We start from the raw sequence: 16,937 nt of genomic DNA, 5'->3' as shown, positions 1-16,937 counted from the left end.
TGGAGTGCTCTCTTAGCAGGTGTTCATCCAGAGGACTCTATCTGTTTTTTTTTTAAAGCTACCTGAGTGAGAGGGCAAGTCAGCTACTCCACAACAGCCCCAGTGGCCTAATGGATAAGACACTGGCCTCCTAAGCCAGGGATTGTGAGTTGGAGTCCCATCTGGGGTGACTTACAGCAGAGTGGCGCAGCGAAGCGTGCTGGGCCCATAACCCAGAGGTCAATGGATCGAAACCATCCTCTGCTAAGAGATTATAACGTTTATACATGCCTGAGACCCCCAAAAGGGGCAGTAGTCACAGTGTGGGAGTGTATACCCAAAAGTGGTTCTCTCTTAGCAGGCGTTCATCCAGAAGACTCTATCTGATTTTCTTTTAAAGGCCACCTGAATGAGAGGCAAGTCAGCTACTCCACAACAGCCCCAGTGGCTTTATTGATAAGACACTGGCCTCCTAAGCCAGGGATTGTGGGTTCGAGTCCCATCTGGGGTGATTTACAGCAGAGTGGCACAGCGGAAGCGTGCTGGGCCCATAACCCAGAGGTCAATGGATCGAAACCATCCTCTGCTAAGAGATTATAACGTTTATACATGCCTAAGACCCCAAAAGGGGCAGTATTCACAGTGTGGGAGTGTATACCCAAAAGTGGTTCTCTCTTAGCAGGTGTTCATCCAGAAGACTCTATCTGATTTTTTTTAAAGGCCACCTGAGTGAGAGGGCAAGTCAGCTACTCCACAACAGCCCCAGTGGCTTTATGGATAAGACACTGGCCTCCTAAGCCAGGGATTGTGAGTTTGAGTCCCATCTGGGGTGACTTACAGCAGAGTGGCGCAGCGAAGCGTGCTGGGCCCATAACCCAGAGGTCAATGGATCGAAACCATCCTCTGCTAAGAGTTTTAACTTCTATACATGCCTGAGACCCCCAAAAGGGGCAGTATTCACAGTGTGGGAGTGCTCTCTTAGCAGGCGTTCATCAAGAAGACTCTATCTGTTTTTTTTTTAAAGGCCACTTGAATGAGAAGTAGAATTAATAGAGAATGTCAGCTACTCCACAACAGCCCCAGTGGCCTAATGGATAAGACACTGGCCTCCTAAGCCAGGGATTGTGGGTTCTAGTCCCATCTGGAGTGACTTACAGCAGAGTGGCACAGCGGAAGCGTGCTGGGCCCATAACCCAGAGGTCAATGGATCGAAACCATCCTCTGCTAAGATTATAACTTTTATTCATGCCTGAGACCCCCAAAAGGGGCAGTATTCACATTGTGGGAGTGCTCTCTTAGCAGGTGTTCATCCAGAAGACTCTATCTGATTTTCTTTTAAAGGCCACCTGAATGAGAGGCAAGTCAGCTACTCCACAACAGCCCCAGTGGCTTTATTGATAAGACACTGGCCTCCTAAGCCAGGGATTGTGAGTTTGAGTCCCATCTGGGGTGACTTACAGCAGAGTGGCGCAGCGGAAGCGTGCTGGGCCCATAACCCAGAGGTCGATGGATCGAAACCATCCTCTGCTAAGAGATTATAACGTTTATACATGCCTAAGACCCCCAAAAGGGCAGTAGTCACAGTGTGGGAGTGCTCTCTTAGCAGGCGTTCATCAAGAAGACTCTTATCTGATTTTCTTTTAAAGGCCACCTGAATGAGAGGGCAAGTCAGCTACTCCACAACAGCCCCAGTGGCTTTATGGATAAGACACTGGCCTCCTAAGCCAGGGATTGTGAGTTCGAGTCCCATCTGGGGTGACTTACAGCAGAGTGGCGCAGCGGAAGCGTGCTGGGCCCATAACCCAGAGGTCGATGGATCGAAACCATCCTCTGCTAAGAGTTTTTAACTTCTATACATGCCTGAGCCCCCCAACAAGGGATCAAAACCATCTTCTGTTAAGCCAGTTCAACTTCCACACATAAGCTGCTAAAACTGTTGCAGTTTTTGAAAAAACTCCTCTATGACAGACTAGCTAGTAATGTGTGCCTAAATGTAAACAGAGAACAGGTAGTTAACATTTTTATTAATATCTTGAACGTACAGAAACGTGCACTGTTCTTATATTTTTTCACTGTTTGAATTCTTTACCCGAATACCAGATCAAACTGGTCCATGCAGTGAAAGGCCACATTCCATGTGTCAGCAAACAAAGAGATAGACGGCGCTTCAGTTTCCAATCTTGTGCTGTGCCAGAGGAAATTGGACTATACCATCATGTTGAAAATCAGAGGGGGGTGTTTATTTATTTGAGGAGTTTATAAAATTTTGCTTTCAGACAGTTGATTGTATTTTGTTAGTTATGATAAAGTGTGCATTTTGTTATAACTGTCCTCTGCGAAGACTTATGCGCATACCCAGGTACTGCTTGACGAAAAGCTGCCATATTTCTAGGCTAAAACTGTCATAGTTTTCAACAATATCTCATTCATGACCAAGTAGCTCGTAACGAGTGCCTAAATTCAAGTCGATTCGAACACACCAGTGTATGTGAGCCTATTTTTTAGGAAGAGCAGAGTGGCGCAGCGGAAGCGTGCTGGGCCCATAACCCAGAGGTCGATGGATCGAAACCATCCTCTGCTAAGAGGTTTTAACTTTTATACATGCCTAAGACCCCCAAAAAGGGGCAGTAGTCACAGCGTGGGAGTGCTCTCTTCGCAGGCGTTCATCCAGAAGACTCTTATCTGATTTTCTTTTAAAGGCCACTTGAATGAGAAGTAGAATTAATAGAGAATGTCAGCTACTCCACAACAGCCCCAGTGGCCTAATGGATAAGACACTGGCCTCCTAAGCCAGGGATTGTGGGTTCTAGTCCCATCTGGAGTGACTTACAGCAGAGTGGCGCAGCGGAAGCGTGCTGGGCCCATAACCCAGAGGTCAATGGATCGAAACCATCCTCTGCTAACAGATTATAACTTTTATTCATGCCTGAGACCCCCAAAAGGGGCAGTATTCATATTGTGGGAGTGCTCTCTTAGCAGGCGTTCATCAAGAAGACTCTTATCTGATTTTCTTTTAAAGGCCACCAGAATGAGAGGGCAAGTCAGCTACTCCACAACAGCCCCAGTGGCTTTATTGATAAGACACTGGCCTCCTAAGCCAGGGATTGTGAGTTTGAGTCCCATCTGGGGTGACTTACAGCAGAGTGGCACAGCGGAAGCGTGCTGGGCCCATAACCCAGAGGTCGATGGATCGAAACCATCCTCTGCTAACAGATTATAACTTTTATTCATGCCTGAGACCCCCAAAAGGGGCAGTATTCACATTGTGGGAGTACTCTCTTAGCAGGCTTTCATCAAGAAGACTCTTTATCTGATTTTTTTTTAAAGGCCACCTGAATGAGAGGGCAAGTCAGCTACTCCACAACAGCCCCAGTGGCTTTATTGATAAGACACTGGCCTCCTAAGCCAGGGATTGTGGGTTTGAGTCCCATCTGGGGTGATTTACAGCAGAGTGGCGCAGCGGAAGCGTGCTGGGCCCATAACCCAGAGGTCGATGGATCGAAACCATCCTCTGCTAAGAGATTATAACTTTTATACATGCCTAAGACCCCCAAAAGGGTAAGTATCCACAGTGTGGGAGTGTATACCCAAAAGTGGTTCTCTCTTAGCAGGCGTTCATCCAGAGGACTCTATCTGTTTTTTTTTAAAGCTACCTGAGTGAGAGGACAAGTCAGCTACTCCACAACAGCCCCAGTGGCCTAATGGATAAGACACTGGCCTCCTAAGCCAGGGATTGTGGGTTCGAGTCCCATCTGGGGTGATTTACAGCAGAGTGGCGCAGCGGAAGCGTGCTGGGCCCATAACCCAGAGGTCGATGGATCGAAACCATCCTCTGCTAAGAGTTTTTAACTTCTATACATGCCTGAGCCCCCCAACAAGGGATCAAAACCATCTTCTGTTAAGCCAGTTCAACTTCCACACATAAGCTGCTAAAACTGTTGCAGTTTTTGAAAAAACTCCTCTATGACAGACTAGCTAGTAATGTGTGCCTAAATGTAAACAGAGAACAGGTAGTTAACATTTTTATTAATATCTTGAACGTACAGAAACGTGCACTGTTCTTATATTTCTTTTCAATGTTTGAATTCTTTACCCGAATACCAGATCACACTGGTCCATGCAGTGAAAGGCCACATTCCATGTGTCAGCAAACAAAGAGATAGACGGCGCTTCAGTTTCCAATCTTGTGCTGTGCCAGAGGAAATTGGACTATACCATCATGTCGAAAATCAGAGGGGGGTGTTTATTTATTTGAGGAGTTTATAAAATTTTGCTTTCAGACAGTTGATTGTATTTTGTTAGTTATGATAAAGTGTGCATTTTGTTATAACTGTCCTCTGCGAAGACTTATGCGCATACCCAGGTACTGCTTGATGAAAAGCTGCCATATTTCTAGGCTAAAACTGTCATAGTTTTCAACAATATCTCATTCATGACCAAGTAGCTCGTAAAGAGTGCCTAAATTCAAGTCGATTCGAACACACCAGTGTATGTGAGCCTATTTTTTTAGGAAGAGCAGAGTGGCGCAGCGGAAGCGTGCTGGGCCCATAACCAAGAGGTCGATGGATCGAAACCATCCTCTGCTAAGAGGTTTTAACTTTTATACATGCCTAAGACCCCCAAAAAGGGGCAGTAGTCACAGCGTGGGAGTGCTCTCTTCGCAGGCGTTCATCCAGAAGACTCTTATCTGATTTTCTTTTAAAGGCCACTTGAATGAGAAGTAGAATTAATAGAGAATGTCAGCTACTCCACAACAGCCCCAGTGGCCTAATGGATAAGACACTGGTCTCCTAAGCCAGGGATTGTGGGTTCTAGTCCCATCAGGAGTGACTTACAGCAGAGTGGCGCAGCGGAAGCGTGCTGGGCCCATAACCCAGAGGTCGATGGATCGAAACCATCCTCTGCTAAGAGGTTTTAACTTTTATACATGCCTAAGACCCCCAAAAGGGGCAGTATTCACATTGTGGGAGTGCTCTCTTAGCAGGCGTTCATCAAGAAGACTCTTATCTGATTTTCTTTTAAAGGCCACTTGAATGAGAAGTAGAATTAATAGAGAATGTCAGCTACTCCACAACAGCCCCAGTGGCCTAATGGATAAGACACTGGCCTCCTAAGCCAGGGATTGTGGGTTCTAGTCCCATCTGGGTAACTTACAGCAGAGTGGCGCAGCGGAAGCGTGCTGGGCCCATAACCCAGAGGTCGATGGATTGAAACCATCCTCTGCTAACAGATTATAACTTTTATTCATGCCTGAGACCCCCAAAAGGGGCAGTATTCACATTGTGGGAGTGCTCTCTTAGCAGGCGTTCATCAAGAAGACTCTTATCTGATTTTCTTTTAAAGGCCACCTGAATGAGAGGGCAAGTCAGCTACTCCACAACAGCCCCAGTGGCTTTATTGATAAGACACTGGCCTCCTAAGCCAGGGATTGTGAGTTTGAGTCCCATCTGGGGTGACTTACAGCAGAGTGGCGCAGCGGAAGCGTGCTGGGCCCATAACCCAGAGGTCGATGGATCGAAACCATCCTCTGCTAACAGATTATAACGTTTATACATGCCTAAGAGCCCCAAAAGGGTAAGTATCCACAGTGTGGGAGTGTATACCCAAAAGTGGTTCTCTCTTAGCAGGTGTTCAGCCAGATGATTCTATCTGTTGTATTTTTTAAAGGCACCTGAGTGAGAGGGGAAGTCAGCTACTCCACAACAGCCCCAGTGGCCTAATGGATAAGACACTGGTCTCCTAAGCCAGGGATTGTGGGTTCTAGTCCCATCAGGAGTGACTTACAGCAGAGTGGCGCAGCGGAAGCGTGCTGGGCCCATAACCCAGAGGTCGATGAATCGAAACCATCCTCTGCTAACAGATTATAACTTTTATTCATGCCTGAGACCCCCAAAAGGGGCAGTATTCACATTGTGGGAGTGCTCTCTTAGCAGGCGTTCATCAAGAAGACTCTTATCTGATTTTCTTTTAAAGGCCACCTGAATGAGAGGGCAAGTCAGCTACTCCACAACAGCCCCAGTGGCTTTATTGATAAGACACTGGCCTCCTAAGCCAGGGATTGTGAGTTTGAGTCCCATCTGGGGTGACTTACAGCAGAGTGGCGCAGCTGAAGCGTGCTGGGCCCATAACCCAGAGGTCGATGGATCGAAACCATCCTCTGCTAAGAGATTATAACGTTTATACATGCCTAAGACCCCCAAAAGGGCAGTAGTCACAGTGTGGGAGTGCTCTCTTAGCAGGCGTTCATCAAGAAGACTCTTATCTGATTTTCTTTTAAAGGCCACTTGAATGAGAAGTAGAATTAATGAGAGGGCAAGTCAGCTACTCCACAACAGCCCCAGTGGCTTTATGGATAAGACACTGGCCTCCTAAGCCAGGGATTGTGGGTTCGAGTCCCATCTGGGGTGACTTACAGCAGAGTGGCGCAGCGGAAGCGTGCTGGGCCCATAACCCAGAGGTCGATGGATCGAAACCATCCTCTGCTAACAGATTATAACTTTTATACATGCCTAAGACCCCCAAAAGGGGCAGTATTCACATTGTGGGAGTGCTCTCTTAGCAGGCGTTCATCAAGAAGACTCTTATCTGATTTTCTTTTAAAGGCCACTTGAATGAGAAGTAGAATTAATAGAGAATGTCAGCTATTCCACAACAGCCCCAGTGGCCTTATGGATAAGACACTGGCCTCCTAAGCCAGTGATTGTGGGTTCAATTTCCTTCTGGGGTGACTTACAGCAGAGTGGCGCAGCGGAAGCGTGCTAGGCCCATAACCCAGACGTCGATGGATCGAAACCATCCTCTGCTAAGAGTTTTTAACTTCTATACATGCCTGAGACCCCCCAAAAGGGTAAGTATCCACAGTGTGGGAGTGTATACCCAAAAGTGGTTCTCTCTTAGCAGGCGTTCATCCAGAGGACTCTATCTGTTTTTTTTTTAATGGCCACCTGAATGAGAGGGCAAGTCAGCTACTCCACAACAGCCCCAGTGGCTTTATGGATAAGACACTGGCCTCCTAAGCCAGGGATTGTGAGTTCGAGTCCCATCTGGGGTGACTTACAGCAGAGTGGCGCAGCGGAAGCGTGCTGGGCCCATAACCCAGATGTCGATGGATCGAAACCATCCTCTGCTAAAAGATTTTAACTTTTATACATGCCTGAGCCCCCAAAAAAGGGATCAAAACCATCTTCTGTTAAGATGGTTTTGCCAGTTCAACTTCCACACATAAGCTGCTAAAACTGTTGCAGTTTTTGAAAAAACTCCTCTATGACAGACTAGCTAGTAATGTGTGCCTAAATGTAAACAGAGAACAGGTACTTAACATTTCATTAATATCTTGAACGTACAGAAACGTGCACTGTTCTTATATTTCTTTTCACTGTTTGAATTCTTTACCTGAATACCAGATCACACTGGTCCATGCAGTGAAAGGCCACATTCCATGTGTCAGCAAACAAAGAGATAGACGGCGCTTCAGTTTCCAATCTTGTGCTGTGCCAGAGGAAATTGGACTATACCATCATGTCGAAAATCAGAGGGGGGTGTTTATTTATTTGAGGAGTTTATAAAATTTTGCTTTAGACAGTTGATTGTGTTGTGAACTTTTATCTTCTACGAAGCAGAGACCAGGAGACGTTGGGATATCTTTCATACAGAAGTTACTCTTTATTGAGAACTCGCTGCGCGTCGCTGTAGTCATCCAAGTCTAACTAAAAGCAGTGATACATTGTGGTGTATATACATTTAGGGGGCAGTGCTTAGGAATGGAAACAAAGCACCGGGTGACGACCTTAAACAAAGCATGCAAATGAAGTATTCAGGTATAGCATCCTGGCCCATTTAACCACTCCTAATCTAATCAGCCTAACTGCCCAAAGATTGGGGCAGGGGCATCAAGAGCAATTACAAACAAAAGGCAAGAGTCTCCGTTGTCTGGCTCATTTCACTTACAATAAGAGAACAGGAACTGGCAGGGACCTCTTGAATCGTTCATTTGATGTCATCATCTTCACCATAAATGCTAAATACAATGTATATAACTTCTTCAGTTTGTACACTATTACATTGGAATCTAAATTAAACATTTAAATAAATTTGTAATCCCACAATTGCATTTTGTTAGTTATGATAAAGTGTGCATTTTGTTATAACTGTCCTCTGCGAAGACTTATGCGCATACCCAGGTACTGCTTGACGAAAAGGTGCCATATTTCTAGGCTAAAACTGTCATAGTTTTCCACAATATCTCATTCATGACCAAGTAGCTCGTAACGAGTGCCTAAATTCAAGTCGATTCGACCACACGAGTGTATGTGAGCCTTTTTTAAGAAGAGCAGAGTGGCGCAGCGGAAGAGTGCTGGGCCCATAATCCAGAGATTGATTGTTCGAAACCATCCTCTGCTGAGAGGTTTTAACTTTTATACATGCCTAAGACCCCCAAAAGGGGCAGAATTCACAGCGTGGGAGTGCTCTCTTAGCAGGCGTTCATCAAGAAGACTCTTATCTGATTTTCTTTTAAAGGCCACCTGAATGAGAGGGCAAGTAAGCTACTCCACAACAGCCCCAGTGGCCTTATGGATAAGACACTGGCCTAGTAAGCCAGGGATTGTGGGTTCAATTCCCTTCTGGGGTGACTTACAGCAGAGTGGTGCAGCGGAAGCGTGCTGGGCCCATAACCCAGAGGTTGATGGATCGAAACCATCCTCTGCTAAGAGGTTTTAACGTCTATAAATGCCTGAGACCCCCCAAAAGGGTAAGTATCCACAGTGTGGGAGTGTATACTCAAAAGTGGGTCTCTCTTAGCAGGCGTTCATCCAGAGGACTAATAACTCTCACAAAATACAAATTTAGACACTTTAAGGTTTATTCTTGTAACTTGTGATCGTTACAGGCACATAGCACTTGTTCTGTGTTGATTGTCTGTAGGGACGAACTGCATGCTGACACAGAAACAAACATGCAGCTCCGTGATGTTCTTAATAGTCTTTTCTGGTTGGAACTGTCATTTCTCGTGATGGGCGTGAGTCATTTGTTGCATGAAACACTTGATACTAACAGGTTTCCGAACCATGAAGAATTATCTTCAGCCATCAGGTGTAATTTTGCTGAAAGATCAAGAATGTCTTGATCATGTTGCTGGATGACTGAAGTTCTCGTATGTGATTCTCTGCGTTGTGTATTTTTTCTTTGTTCTGTCTTCCGTGACAGTTGGCTCGGTAGTGGGTCTTGTTGTTGGCTTCATACGCAGGTGAGGGGTTTACTCCAGGGCAAGTAAGCTACTCCACAACAGCCCCAGTGGCCTTATGGATAAGACACTGGCCTACTAAGCCAGGGATTGTGGGTTCAATTCTCTTCTGGGGTGACTTACAGCAGAGTGGTGCAGCGGAAGCGTGCTGGACCCGTAACCCAGAGGTTGATGGATCGAAACCATCCTCTGCTAAGTGGTTTTAACTTCTATAAATGCCTGAGACCCCCCAAAAGGGTAAGTATCCACAGTGTGGGAGTGTATACCCAAAAGTGGTTCTCTCTTAGCAGGCGTTCAGCCAGAGGACTCTATCTGATTTTCTTTTTAAAGCCACCTGAGTGAGAGGGCAAGTCAGCTACTCCACAACAGCCCCAGTGGCCTAATGGATAAGGCACTGGCCTCCTAAGCCAGTGATTGTGCGTTTGAGTCCCATCTGGGGTGATTTACAGCAGAGTGGCGCAGCGGAAGTGTGTTGGGCCCATAACCCAGAGGTCGATGGGTTGAAATCATCCTCTGCTAAGAGGATTTAACTTCTACACATGCCTGAGCCCCCCAAAAAGGGATCAAAACCATCTTCTGTTAAGTCAGTTCAACTTCCACACATAAGCTGCTAAAACTGTTGCAGTTTTTGAAAAAACTCCTCTATGACAGACTAGCTAGTAATGTGTGCCTAAATGTAAACAGAGAACAGGTACTTAACATTTCATTAATATCTTGAACGTACAGAAACGTGCACTGTTCTTATATTTCTTTTCACTGTTTGAATTCTTTACCCGAATACCAGATCACACTGGTCCATGCAGTGAAAGGCCACATTCCATGTGTCAGCAAACAAAGAGAGAGACGGCGTATGGGATCAGATTCCCGCCTAAAGTATTGCAGTCACGGATAAAAAAATAACAAGCGTGAAAACAAAATTTAAAAACGCGAGTAAAAATATATTGCACAAGATTTAAAAACGAAAGCAAAATTTTTCAGAATAGCAAATAATGGTAACGTATAGAAAAATAATAAGTGTAAATCAAAAAATTAATAACACATTTTTAAAAATAATAAGCATGAATCAAAACTTCAAACACGTTTAAAATAATTTTGCACAAAATTGAAATATTAATGCAAAATTATCTGACTTGCGCACAAAATCATGTTTTCCTTGGTTATATTTCTCTGTTGTTTCTGCTCTCAGTCATTTTCTGCTCATATTTTTATTTTTTGTGTGCTCATGCTGTTTTTCCCTTCGCTCTTGTTTCCATGTTCTGCGCTTGCTTTCCCAAATGTTGCGGTTAGAGTTTCATGTAAATCAGGGTAGATTTAAGCCCCATCATTGGTCCACTAGTTCTTGATTGACAGCTCCTCCTCAGCCAATCAGTGGAAGAGGGGTGGTGACGTCACTCCAGTGCGCCTCATTAGCTCCGATGTTCAGCGTTCACTTGTACAGGTGAAAATGGATAACTGTCAGCTATCATCTTTCCATACAGGACACCGTTATATGTGTCTGTCTGTCACTGCTGTACGTCTGCCTGGCGATCCGTTAATGTTAAATGAGCCATCCTAGCGACCCGTCGTGGTTATATTCACCTGTATTCATTTGGCTATGGCCACACCGCGAAAGGGAGCAGCCACAATATGCTCCTGGCTTGCGAAGTCACCATTATATAGGTCTGGTTCGCCCATATCTGACTAATAATAAGTCCTATACTGTTAGGAGAGGATAATATGAGTAAGAGTAATACATCCCAGTCACAATTGTTTAGTTTGTTAAACTGTGTGTAGGCAATAATTTGCTTATTTTTTGTCATGTATTTGTTTAGTTTTTTTTGTAAACAGCTTTGCAGCTTTTTCTTTCATGTACAGAATGTAATTGATAAGGTTGATGGTTTTGTAAGATTTATCACATTTTGTGTTTACAACGATTAGGAATATCACAGGAGGAAGCGTGTTTTCCCCGAATATCAGCTCCATTGAAAATCTTTATTGAACTGTAGTATAAAATCAATATAACAAGTACATTTTGAATGACTTATATTGTAACTATTTTGATGAAGAGTCCAAACAAAGTCACAGCAGAACAGTGTCCTACAAGCAACAAACAGCAGCCTTTCATACTGAATGATTCACTTTATTTCTCACTGAATGAATCTGCGTTTGAATGAATGATTTAATGTCTTACGTAAAAATACTTGCCGCCACCTGCTGGGTGTTTTACTTTCATATTGTTGCTGTATTCTAACCTTATATATTTAAAACGTTAATTTTATGCAATTATATATGTAGCTTGTTGCATAGTGTTTATTTAAATACACATACTATGCAAATAAATCATTGTGTACATATCAAATCGACCTGTTCTCTGTAACTGTCTCCTCTGTAACACTACCACTTTCATTGATCAGTAGTCAAATCTAGCCAAGTCAATGCAAAAACATTATTCATTCATTCATAATTAATTGATCAATTTACTCATTTAACGTTAACGGATCGCCAGGCAGACGTACAGCAGTGACAGACAGACACATATAACGGTGTCCTGTATGGAAAGATGTTACCCAGCTGACAGTTATCCATTTTCACCTGTACAAGTGAACGCTGAACATCGGAGCTAATGAGGAGCACTGGAGTGACGTCACCGCCCCTCTTCCACTGATTGGCTGAGGAGGAGCTGTCAATCAAGAACTAGTGGACCAATGATGATGCTTAAACCCGCTCTGATTTACATGAAACTCTAACCGCAATATTTGGGAAAGCAAGCGCAGAACGTGGAAACAAGAGTGAAGGGAAAACAGCATAAGCGCACAAAAAATAAAAATATGAGCAGAAAATGTCTGAGAGCAGAAACAACAGAGAAATATAACCAAGGAAAACATGATTTTGTGCGCAAGTCAGATAATTTTGCACTAATATTTCAATTTTGTGCAATATGATTTTAAACGTGTTTGAAGTTTTGATTCATGCTTATTATTTTAAAAATGCGTTATTAATTTTTTGATTTACGCTTATTATTTTTCTATCCGTGACCATTGTTTGCTATTCTGAAAAATTTTGCTTTCGTTTTTAAATCTTGTACAATATATTTTTACTTGCGTTTTTAAATTTTGTTTTCACGCTTGTTATTTTTTTATCAGTGACTGCAATACTTTAGGCGGGAATCTGATCCCATAACAGCGCTTCAATTTCAAATCTTGTGCTGTGCCAGAGGAAATTGGACTGTACCATCATGTCGAAAATCAGAGGGGGGTGTTTATTTATTTGAGGAGTTTCTAAAATTTTGCTTTAGACAGTTGATTGCATTTTGTTAGTTATGATAAAGTATGCATTTTGTTATAACCGTCCTCTGCGAAGACTTATGCGCATACCCAGGTACTGCTTGACGAAAAGCTGCCATATTTCTAGGCTAAAACTGTCATAGTTTTCAACAATATCTCATTCATGACCAGTGGCGGTTCTACATTGAATTACTCCCCGGGCGAGACCCCCTCTGACCCCCCATTTTTTAGGTTTCTTTGCTAAAAAATTTTGCACAAACAGTTTTACTATAACAATATAAGTGTAAGACAAGCTTATATTTCTCAATTGCACAAATCCTTCAACATGAAAAACACAATTCTGTACAAAACAGTATAAGTTATCAGAACTTAAATAAATATACTCTATATACATAATAAACACTCTGTGTTTATTTGGCACTCGACAATCAACAGATTTCCCCCAGCACTGTCACTCACGACCAGAAGTCAAGACTAAACCACAAAGTGAAATAGCAGTATTCTTTAGTGATATGTTATTTACACAGTGCAAATAGCTTTAGATTCTATTTATTCTATGTTAAAATAAAATAAAAACATTATTAGAGAAAAACATTATTTATTGCAAAAATAGTGGTAATTATCTGCACTTCTGCATTGTAATACATTATAAAATAGTATGCAATAACTTATTGAGTGTAATTTTTAAATTTTATTTCTAAATATTAAATGGATGCCACCTTATTGGGACAAAAGCCCTCTCTACACCTACCCTAACCCTACCCGATACTTTATGTTCAACTCTTTGATTATTTCCTTCATTTTTATTAAAAAATAAATGCTTTTCTGATGTGATGTGATTTGAAATTTAAAAAGGTAGATTCCAACCCTGGTCGATCGTGTCGAAAGAAGTGTAACGCAAATTTTACCATCTGCACCACTGAATCTGACAGATAATAACCGTCTTTTGCATATTTGACTATCCCAATCCTACATTTGTGGGTGGAGTTAATCTAAATAGCCTCTGCCAGCAACATAGCTATTTGCACTTAAATAGACACTCCGATTTTTTTTTTTTTTTATATTCCCAACAATTAAACAGTTGCCCACATGAAAAAAACACTTCCCGCGCCCCTGGGTGTGACTGACTTTAGCCCACTTGTCCCACTAATTTGGGAGAGGTGAACTGTCCCCCGCGGCCGCACCCCCCTCCCCTTTCCACTTCTCACACAGCTTCTGTGCTCGGTACCTTCTCAACAAGCAGGGGCGCCAATTTGCCAATTCCCGCACAGTTATATGATAGATAATATGATAGATAATAGAAAACCGCTTAGCGTCGCAGATGATTTTTTTTTTTCCAAGTGCTTGTGCCGCCCCCCACGTGTCATGAAAAAATGCCGCCCCGGGCGGCTGCCCCGTTCGCCCATGCCTAAAACCGCCACTGTTCATGACCAAGTAGCTCGTAACTAGTGCCTAAATTCAAGTCGATTCGAACACACCAGTGTATGTGAGCCTTTTTCAGGAAGAGCAGAGTGGCGCAGTGGAAGCGTGCTAGGCCCATAACCCAGAGGTCGATGTATCGAAACCATCCTCTGCTAAAAGGTTTTAACTTTTATACATACCTGAGACCCCCAAAAGGGGCAGTATTCACAGCGTGGGAGTGCTCTCTTAGCAGGCGTTCATCCAGAAGACTCTTATCTAATTTTCTTTTAAAGGCCACCTGAATGAGAGGGCAAGTCAGCTACTCCACAACAGCCCCAGTGGCCTAATGGATAAGGCACTGGCCTCCTAAGCCAGGGATTGTGGGTTTGAGTCCCATCTGGGGTGACTTACAGCCAGGAGGCGCAGCGTAAGCTTGCTGGGCCCATAACCCAGAAGTCGATGGGTCAAAACCATCCTCTGCTAAAAGGTTTTAACATTTATACATGCCTGAGACCCCCAAAAAGCAATAGGGTCTGTCTGCGGACTGCAAGAGAGGGGCGTAACTTGAAGAAGGGGTAGTAACTTGTTGTCCAAATCACACAGAACCACGCGAGATGTGAAAACGAGATGTTGTTGGCCAAATGGCCGCTTGTATAGAGACAAGGTTAGAATATTTTTTCCCCCCGAAATAACCGTTTAAATTGAAGTGTGTAAGTCATTTTCATATGGTGGTATTGTTTATGGAGTTAATAATCTTGTAAAACTAAGGTGTAAGCAATATATAAGCAAAAGGTGTAAAGACACTATCCCCTGGTTTCACAGACAAGGCTAACGTAGTCAAGAGTAGTCTCAGACTAAAATGCATGTCTGGGCTGTTTTAACTGAAAGCAACTTGAATTGACTGATCTAAAAATAATTGTTTTGTCTCAAGATGCACATCAGTGGTGTTTTTATCCAAGGCACGTTTAAAAAAGCTACTCATATGTCCTAAATTAAGGGTGCTTTCACACCTGCCTCACTTAGTTCGGTTGAATCGTACTAGAGTTCGTTTTCCCTCTTGGTGCGGTTCGTTTGGGCAGGTGAGTATGCAGCGGGTTCGCACCAAAAGCGGACCAAACAAGCGTACCGAGACCCAGCTGAATAGGTGGTCTCGGTCCGCTTCCAAACGAACTCTGGTACGGTTCGTTTAAGGTGTGAATATGAACTGGCCTTGATCCGATCCAATTGCAGAAAGCACTCTCAGAAAACACACAGCTCGCGCATATAGTGCTGTTGTTTGCATTTCAATCTCTTAAATCACTCGTTTACAAACCGGAATGCTTAAAAACGCATGCAAATTATGAGTTTTCGTGACCATAGCGCCCACAGCAACGTGACATGAGCGCACTAAATAGGCTAAAGCTTGCCGCAAAGCCCCGGCAAAAGTTACAATGAATGTGTCTTGGGAAAATAGTAAGGAGATATTTGAATTATTTATTAATAAACTAGTGTTTTCTGAGTCAGTGTCACAAAGATGAAGTTAAAAATCCTGACTCGCATCTCCTCATTGGACGCGCCTTTAGAAAGAAATGCATCTTTACGGATTATAATGAAAGAGTTTTTGTTTTGGATATGATTTATTTCGTTTTGTAGAAATTCAAAGCTTTCTATAGATATATTCATCATGTCTGTAAGGAAAACATTCAGTTACGGTTCATTTTTGACGGGAAGCGCATCCTATTAGTTTTCTTTATTTTAGAAAAGCACGTTTTCTTGATATTGTGAGTGCACACAAATAAAAATATACCCTTTACAGTTCCGAACTATGTATTATTATTACCTTTATGAGCAACAATTACGGCGTATTTGTATGATGTTCTGAAGCACGCTTCAGCTTCCACTCTCCGCACAAACGATATGATATGCGCCTAGTGCACATGTACCTATGTAAATGTTTAAACTAACATTTTGATATGCTTTGAGTATTTCATGTCTATAGATTTTATTTTTGGCAAGTTGTAATTACAACATTGTATGACATGTCTCATATATGATGCTCATAAGTTTCTTCATATTGCGTTTTTATCTCATGACAGCAAATCAGTAAAATAATAAAAATTGCACTACGAAAGACCTCCATGATTAGCCTGTTTTTGCACTTCCTGTTTTTCCCTGCTTGAGAATTTCTGTCCAATGAACGGATGACCTTAGCACACGTGTGGTTGTGTTTACAATTTCTGGTTCACTTACAAAAAGGGCAGTGTGAAAGCGAACCGCACCAAACAAACAAAAAAAACATTCTATTTGGTCCGGACCAAAGCAAGTGAACTATCGGACTTTCCTGGTGTGAATACACCCTGGCCTAATCCTGGCTTAATCTAAACCCTGTCTGTGACTTACATAATATATCATATTTGTGATTTTGCTGTAAAAACACTTTTAATGCATAACTAACAGGGCAGCTCCATTAAGTACACATACGTCTCAAAAATGGATTTACATAAACCATATACATCTTAAAGATGATTACTAAATGTCTATTCAACATCTGACAGGGTTATATTTGATAAGTATTGCAGATGAGCACATCTAATAGACATGAAACAGGCATCTGAGTGAGTGATGTATGTGTGCTGTTATGTAGAATTCACTGTTGTCAACACTGCTTTAGATGAATGTAAGTCATGTAAACAAACAAATCTATATAAAGTAACTGAACATAAGTTATCTATTTTATTTATCCATTAGTAATATTGTTAATTTAAGGAACATTTGTGTTGGATAAAAAGGGAGTTACATCAGCAACGACCTCAACATGTAAATGCAGTTTGAGCAGATAATCACAGAGGTGACTGAATCTTGTCTGGATGTTACAGGGACAGATAAGACACATGTTTGTTTATCTGGTGAAGAGTGACTGATGAAGGAATGCTGCTATCAGAGGCTTTGAGTGAGTACACTATAGAAATGAATAAAACATCTTTTAAATCTTAAATTGTAGTTTATTTTAATTATTGTAATTTCAAACAACTATTACAGCACTTTACTTATTCTTGATTTCTGTGCATTTACTG

General features: G+C 42.6%; 10 non-coding genes across 10 annotated transcripts; all 10 read left to right on the top strand.

The window, feature by feature from the left end:
- The first annotated feature begins 1,437 nt into the window (after window positions 1–1,437).
- On the top strand, window positions 1,438–1,509 carry trnam-cau (transfer RNA methionine (anticodon CAU)). The gene has a single exon. It is a non-coding gene; the product is annotated as a tRNA-Met (tRNA).
- A 234-nt stretch (window positions 1,510–1,743) lies between these two features.
- Window positions 1,744–1,815, top strand: trnam-cau (transfer RNA methionine (anticodon CAU)). Its single transcript has one exon. It is a non-coding gene; the product is annotated as a tRNA-Met (tRNA).
- A 673-nt stretch (window positions 1,816–2,488) lies between these two features.
- trnam-cau (transfer RNA methionine (anticodon CAU)) lies at window positions 2,489–2,560 on the top strand. Its single transcript has one exon. It is a non-coding gene; the product is annotated as a tRNA-Met (tRNA).
- Window positions 2,561–3,424: 864 nt separating this feature from the next.
- Window positions 3,425–3,496, top strand: trnam-cau (transfer RNA methionine (anticodon CAU)). Its single transcript has one exon. It is a non-coding gene; the product is annotated as a tRNA-Met (tRNA).
- A 170-nt stretch (window positions 3,497–3,666) lies between these two features.
- On the top strand, window positions 3,667–3,739 carry trnar-ccu (transfer RNA arginine (anticodon CCU)). Its single transcript has one exon. It is a non-coding gene; the product is annotated as a tRNA-Arg (tRNA).
- A 6-nt stretch (window positions 3,740–3,745) lies between these two features.
- trnam-cau (transfer RNA methionine (anticodon CAU)) lies at window positions 3,746–3,817 on the top strand. The gene has a single exon. It is a non-coding gene; the product is annotated as a tRNA-Met (tRNA).
- Window positions 3,818–4,814: 997 nt separating this feature from the next.
- trnam-cau (transfer RNA methionine (anticodon CAU)) lies at window positions 4,815–4,886 on the top strand. Its single transcript has one exon. It is a non-coding gene; the product is annotated as a tRNA-Met (tRNA).
- A 554-nt stretch (window positions 4,887–5,440) lies between these two features.
- On the top strand, window positions 5,441–5,512 carry trnam-cau (transfer RNA methionine (anticodon CAU)). The gene has a single exon. It is a non-coding gene; the product is annotated as a tRNA-Met (tRNA).
- An 880-nt stretch (window positions 5,513–6,392) lies between these two features.
- trnam-cau (transfer RNA methionine (anticodon CAU)) lies at window positions 6,393–6,464 on the top strand. Its single transcript has one exon. It is a non-coding gene; the product is annotated as a tRNA-Met (tRNA).
- Window positions 6,465–14,216: 7,752 nt separating this feature from the next.
- On the top strand, window positions 14,217–14,289 carry trnar-ccu (transfer RNA arginine (anticodon CCU)). Its single transcript has one exon. It is a non-coding gene; the product is annotated as a tRNA-Arg (tRNA).
- Window positions 14,290–16,937: the final 2,648 nt, after the last annotated feature.

Source organism: Onychostoma macrolepis, chromosome 09 (assembly GCF_012432095.1).
Source record: "Onychostoma macrolepis isolate SWU-2019 chromosome 09, ASM1243209v1, whole genome shotgun sequence".
NCBI classification, from domain to species: Eukaryota; Metazoa; Chordata; class Actinopteri; order Cypriniformes; family Cyprinidae; genus Onychostoma; species Onychostoma macrolepis.
The sequence above is the reverse complement of the archived record's forward strand: the minus strand, read 5'-3'. Positions and strand labels throughout refer to the sequence as shown.